This window comes from Zootoca vivipara, chromosome 3 (genome assembly GCF_965207765.1).
Source record: "Zootoca vivipara chromosome 3, rZooViv2.hap1.1, whole genome shotgun sequence".
In the NCBI taxonomy this organism is placed as follows: Eukaryota; Metazoa; Chordata; class Lepidosauria; order Squamata; family Lacertidae; genus Zootoca; species Zootoca vivipara.
Genome location: NC_142586.1, coordinates 57,590,037 through 57,596,728, shown reverse-complemented (window position 1 = coordinate 57,596,728; position 6,692 = coordinate 57,590,037). Strand labels below are relative to the sequence as shown.

General features: G+C 42.1%; 1 long non-coding RNA gene across 1 annotated transcript; it reads left to right on the top strand.

Annotated features, from left to right (window-relative positions):
• The first annotated feature begins 380 nt into the window (after positions 1-380).
• LOC148686264 (uncharacterized) lies at positions 381-3,092 on the top strand. Its single transcript, XR_015949378.1, has 2 exons — positions 381-1,035; positions 1,861-3,092. It is a non-coding gene; the product is annotated as an uncharacterized LOC148686264 (long non-coding RNA).
• The last annotated feature ends 3,600 nt before the right edge of the window (positions 3,093-6,692 follow it).

Genomic DNA, 6,692 nt, shown 5'->3' with positions numbered 1-6,692 from the left:
GGAGGGAGAAAGGTTGTTTTCTGCTGCTCCAGAGAAGTGGACACGGAGCAATGGATTCAAGCTTCAAGAAAGAAGATTCCACCTAAAAATTAGGAAGAACTTCCTGTCAGTAAGAGCTGTTCATCAGTGGAATTTGCTACCAAGGAGTGTGGTGGAGTCTCCTTCTTTGGAGGTCTTTAAGCAGAGGCTTGACAGGCATATGTCAAGAATGCTTTGATGGTGTTTCCTGCTTGGCCTCTTCCCTGTACACTTTTGCATCCTTTTGTAAACATGCTGCAGTTTACCTTAAATAATAGCTAGCCTAATTTCCTGGAACGAAGGAGGAGGAAGGAATTAAAAGGATTAAATGAGGGAAAGATCTAAATCATAATCTAGTAGCGAGTTGAGGATTGGCTGACATTCAGGAGTTTTCTGGTGTCCCTCGAGTGGTGTGTTGGAGTGACTTAAATCATCTTGTGCTGCTTCATTATCCAGAGCACAGGGAATGGTGCTGCCTAACTTCATAGCGGTGTTCTGAGGATCAATGTGAAGGTTATAAATCACTTGGGTATGGTGGTGATAGGGCAATTTAAACAGTTAAGGAATGACTTCTTCAATACTGGCACAACCTTTGTAAGCAAAGGCATGCTGCTGTCATGTCCTGAAGAACTGGGACATGCATGCTTCAAGTGGAAAGGACTTCAGTCCTCAAGGATGTTGATTTGGCACCTTTGATTAGTGCCAAGTTCACTCAACTTCCAACTGGCTGATAGGAAACCAGAAAACAATTCTGCTTAGGTAGGCATGTGTACAGTTAAGTCATGAGTCTGCATCTTTGGAGTGAAGGGCAGGGGTCAGTGCTGATTTCTGCAAGATGTTGTATCATCAATACAATCATGCTTTTAAAAGATTATTCTCTTTTTTCTCTCTCCCTTGGTATTTGGTGTCTATGCCAGTATTTACCCAGATAAGCAAGGTGTGGGCTATAAATATACTTTGCTTATGTACCAGAATGAAGTTCTTACCTGGAGTGTTCACAAGGACACAGTGCATGAGGTAAGCTGCCTTTGACCTTGGCTTTTGTATCCCTGTTGAGATGAGCATGTTGGCTGGGCACACTGCCTCTGCATGCTTTCCATCTGAAAGAAATGTGCCATCTGAAAGAAATGGCACTTGTTGCAAAAGAATGAAGTGTTATCACCATGCTTAATGGCATTTCATTTCTCAGCTGACTTCCAGCCTGAGAATGGAGCAAAGGCGAGGGGTACACCACCAGGGCTGGCCTGTCCACTGCTGGCCATGCACCAGGCAGCTGCACGACACATTTATTCTATTCTGTGCTCCACCTTGGCTAAGATCACTCAGGGCTGCAAGAGTTTGTTGCCTGTTGCTGTTGTGGTCCTTGCCAACTGCAAAGGGATGGGTGGCTGCCCCAGAGAAACAAGTGTGCCTTGCCTCACCGCTGGGTGGGTTGCAGAAGTGTTTGCCTTTGTTCGGGCCGGGGGGGGGGGTATACATGCTCATGTATTATTTTATAATGGCATCAGTGTGTGCATTTGTGTCAAAATGGAAAATGCACAATGGTAAGAAAAGTGAGGGTTGGGGAGGAAGTAATTGTAGCTCAAGATTTTCTCCGTCAGATATATCCCAAGCTATATTCCCTCCAGCTAGGGTTGTCTCTGTTTTAGAATTCAGGTGGAGATATTAAAAGTTGCTGGGTAGAAAGATTTTGTGGGGAAGAATCAACAGAAGTGGAAAAGGTTAGGTACCTCCTCCCACTAGCTGCCTTTCTCTGAAAGTGTTGCAAGCCTTAATGTTACAAGAGAAGCACAAGTTAAAAGACCCATCCTCTCCTTATGCTGTCTACTTCTTTCCTAACAGGGCAAAGCATCCCCTTTCTGGTTACACCAAGACAGAAATTCCAGTGCAACAGGTGCTGCACCTCCAAGAATGGCTTTGCTACAGCAGTCTCTGAAGCATGTGCTTTGCTCAGGATGCAATCCAGCCCGTGAAATAGATGGGCACTGTCCATTTCTATGCAAGAGGACTCTGTTGCAATTGCTACAATTCCCTTTCTCCCCTTCTGATCAAAATGCAGACTTTGGAAGACATTGCATTGGCTCTACTCTCCATTAATCATTTAACATCACAGGTTGATCTCTGTTCTGATCAGAACCTCCTGGGAGATAGTGAAGATAATGTCAGTTGACGTGGCCTGCTTTTGCATTTTGCTCATTTCATGTACTGTACAGTATCTCCACTTCCCATATAAGGAGGTCAGGAAAGTGCGGAATAATGTGAAGGACAGAATTCTGTGTGCATGCAAGACATTTCCAAGAAGCACTGGAGCAGAGCTGGCTGAAGAAAAGAGCTGTCCTTTTAGCAGATACAAGGGGCTGGGCCAAGCAAAGCAAACTGCAAACTGCAAACTGAAAAAAAACAGAAAAAAAATATTATCCATATATTTGCACTTAGACTTGCCCCCTTCCCTATCTATTCACCTATACAACATGTTTGAAGCAGATCTCATCATTTAAGACAATCCCTTGACTTCTTAGGCCAAACTAGACACTCCCTATGCTGGCTGAGACTGATGGGACTTGGAGCCCAACAACTTCCTGTTAGCATTCTGCATGCTCATACTTTGGTGTGGTTTATTACGTTAGTAAATTGGCGCTAAAGGCTGTCATCTGTCTCAAGCTTCTGTCTACTGTATCTGAAAGCTCAGCTCTCCCACTGAAATCAACAGGAGTTAACTGTGTGCATATTTTGCAGGATTGTAGTCATTGTTTAAGGAATGTACATACCTTCCTTTGAGACCTGAAACTTTGAAATCAGGTGAGCAATTAATTTTTCCCAACTTCCTTGTCTTTATGTAACACACTGTTCTGAAATTTGATACGTTATTGGCAGAAATGTGACACAGGGTTAGGGAGAGGACATTTGACTGTATTCTAAGCGCCTTCCCCTCAGCAGCACAGTTGAAAACAAAATTACATAATATATATTTGGATGTGTCCGTCATGCACTCAGCTACTGTGAGCCTATTCAGAGTCATGCTGTCTTTTTTGCTTCTTGTTCCCTGAGAGGGCAATAAACACAGTCACTATGTACAGTCTGAATCACAAGGTTATTTGCATGGCATAAATAACTATGTCAAGGCCATTCTCTCCACAGCCTATCAGGAGTTGAAGATACAGAGAATCAAAGTTTCCCCCCCTTTCTGCAGCCTTTGAAGGCTTCAAGGCCTGTGGGGGGTTAGGCTTTGTCCTACAAAATCCTTATTAATTCCTTGGTTGTGCCTGAGAATGTGGAATAATTTATGTGCTCGTTTATGAAAAGGCAAAAATATGAGTTATCTTTTTGCAGCTAGTATCCCCAGCAAATCACATCACCTTTAAAACTGGAGGCAGCAGGGGCTGAAATGAGGACAATCTGTACACAATGCATATGGTATTGTAATCTCTAGCTGTTTTTGGACTACAACTCCCATCATCCCTAGCTTGCAGGACCACTGGTCAGGGATGATGGGACTGTAGTCAAAAAAACATCTGGAGACCCAAGTTTGGGAAACGCTGACATATGGTATATTCTGGGGCAATGGTCCATTTCCAGGGTCACCTACTTTCAACTTAACTCTCTGTCCCCAGTATCACATTGAACTAACCCAGTTAACAGAAAGTGGTCATTTTATTAGTGCTTCTGCTAGGTAATCTGCTGGTATGCTGGATTCCTCTACATCAGAGTTCACCAACCCATTTCACTTTTGATAATGGAAAGGCGCCCAGTGCAGAGCATCAGAATTTTAAAGAAGTCGAGCACAGAGTGTTGCTCACACCAGTTTGGTTGGGATCCTGTTCCACTGCATCTTTAGTATAGTGTTTATCTAACTTGAACTACAACATCTTTTTTATGTTTGATCTGGCAACCTGCATGGAACAGTTTTGTTTATGATCATTCTTTAAAAGGTGTTGATTTGGCTATAAGGGGCTTCCTGGATGATCATTGATGGTTACGTACATAAGTCCTGAGTACACTGCCCTCAGCTAAGCTACTGTTCTGTTCTCGCTTCTGTTTGCCCTGCACTCATTAATTTTTCTACACAAGACCCAAGGTTATGCTCAGATTTATAATGTTTGCTATGTGAAGCTTACACATAGAACAAACCAAGGGCGAAATGGAAAAGTCTGTTCCTTGCCGACTCTATAGGATGTGATAACTTCACCACTGTTTGCTTCTGGAATTGGCTGCAATGTTATTGAAATGTGGATTGGCTGTAATGGTTATTAGAGGAAAGTGTGTATTTCCACTTCACTAGTAACTACCTATTTTTTATTTTTTCAAACTATTGAGGAAAAAAACTGTTTTTAAGCTAAGCTGGATCAAGACAGTACATTTTTGGGGAATAAGTTCCACAAATTTCCACTAAAGTGGGATTTTAGTGCATAATCTGAAGCATATTTGCTTGGGAATCAATTCAATGGATTTACTGCCAAGTTGTACAGGATTGAAGCCACACAACGTAGCTACTATAACATGAAACTACAATTGTCTTGTGTAGGCTAGGGCTGCAGGATAGCTCAGTTTACAGTATGGGATAATGCTTAACATTGACTTGACAGATATTGCCCTTGAACAAGGTCATCATACCTCTGAATTATGTCATAAGTATAAAAAGTAGATACTCCAGCTAGATCAGTGGGCTGGCCTTTGATAAACCCAGATAACAGTCTTTCTACTTGCATAGTGTGATGTGCCAAGCTTGGCCTGTTTGCAACTAAGAGCAAATGTCATCTGTGAACAGCAAGGGCCAGTCTTTTAGCAGCTTGTTTCAGAAAAAAAGCCTGACCCAAAGATGTATCCCAAAGGGTATCTCCTGACTTGCTCTGTTGTGGTGTTGGATGGGTCACTGCATAACTAGATGGTGGCATAATGGCTGAAACTTTGCTTGACTTGTGATGTTGCTGAAATTTGTAAACAATGGGCTCAGAACAAGACTATGTATCTCAAAGTAAGCTTGATTGCCATGGAATTCTTCAGCTTTTTGGAATTAGGCATTCAAAGGGGTGGTCTTCTTCTTCGGTGATCACTCATAGCCGAGTAAGATTGTCTTCCATAAACACAGTTTTAACAATGGGTCCATAAGTGACTGTGGAGGCCAATTCTGGATCCACATGTCCTTCCACAGTGGGGACATTGGTTTCCAGGCAGGAGTTGATCACAGTGTGGATTTGCCAAGCGTGCCTTCCTCTTAGTACGTTTCTCCCTTGCGTCCTGAGTTTGAGTGTCTTCAAAGCCCATGACACCTTTGGTAAAGGCTGTTCTCCAACTGGAGCGCTCACAGGCCAGTGTTTCCCAGTTGTCAGTGTTTATACTTCATTTTTTAAGATTTCACCATGTAATGAAAGCACTATGATACCCCCTTGAACAGTCACGGCTTCCCCCAAGAATTATGGGAGCTGTAGTTTTGTGGTTAGGAGATTATTTAAGGGTACTGAGAGTGGTTAGGAGGTCCCTGTTTCCCTCACAGAACTACAATTCCCAGAGTTCCCTGTGATGAGGAATTGATTGTTAAACCACACAGAGAAGTGTAGCTCTGTGAGGGGAATAGGGGCCTCCTAACCACTCTCAGCTCTTAGAATTCTTTGGGGGAAGAAGCAATGACTGCTTAAAGTGGTATAGTGCTTTAAATGTATAGTATGAATGTGGCCAAAGCCAATACCTGCCAAAATTGATTTCACCAGCTTGCTGTTTAAAGTCCCCTGCTCTCTTTTCTTATGGGCTTTTATTTTTAAACTAGATTTGGACCAGAAAGTCCTTCTAACAAGCAAGTCCAAACTGTAGACCACCATAATCAGCCTTCAAACACTGGACTCTTCTCTGTAATGACCACCTCTATACGAATGTGAGAATCAGCCCTTAACTCATTTTAGATGCTGTGAGGATATTATCTCTAAAGGCATGTTTTTGATGGCATTTTAGCACCATCTATAACCAAAATAAGCAGAGGTTCTATGATAGAGCAGCTTTAGTCTTGGATTTGTACAGACATTAAGCTCTGTAGAGCAGAACTGGGCAGGGAAATGAAAACAAAACATTTCGAAATGTATGTTGTGGATTGAAACCTCAATTTCCTTGTATTACATGCAGTTATGTTACCAATCTTCTTGGTATTCAGAACCTAATATCTCCATTTCCTGATCATCATAGCAGCAATACTCTCTGCAATTGAAGACATTCAAGTCAGGTAATATGAGTTCTGGCCTTGCTATTTGTAATAAAAATTCATCTCAGGTTCTGAAACACATTGGACTGCTAAAATCAACAGAATGCTGACAGAGAACATACTCTGAGGTTATTTTTAGATGGAATCAGCTTGGACGTTTGACACCTTTTCAGCTATGTGCCTAAGCATGCAACAAACAATATTATCCCCAAAGCTAAAAGCATTGTGGCAGGTACTGGCTCATTCTCAAGGAGACGGGGGTGGGGGAGTAAATGCATTTTCTTCCTAAACTATATCTGCCTTTTATTAGTAGGTGGGAAGCAATGCCCTTGGAAGAGAAAAGCAAACTTGAGATCTAGGAATATGTCAATCTGTCAATGGCAGTTTGCAAAGTGGCATGTAGATAAAGTAGCATCCACAGAGATTTATTTTTCTTTTAATAAGCAGAAATAATTAGAATATAGTTGGACCTTGGTTACAGCAGCTG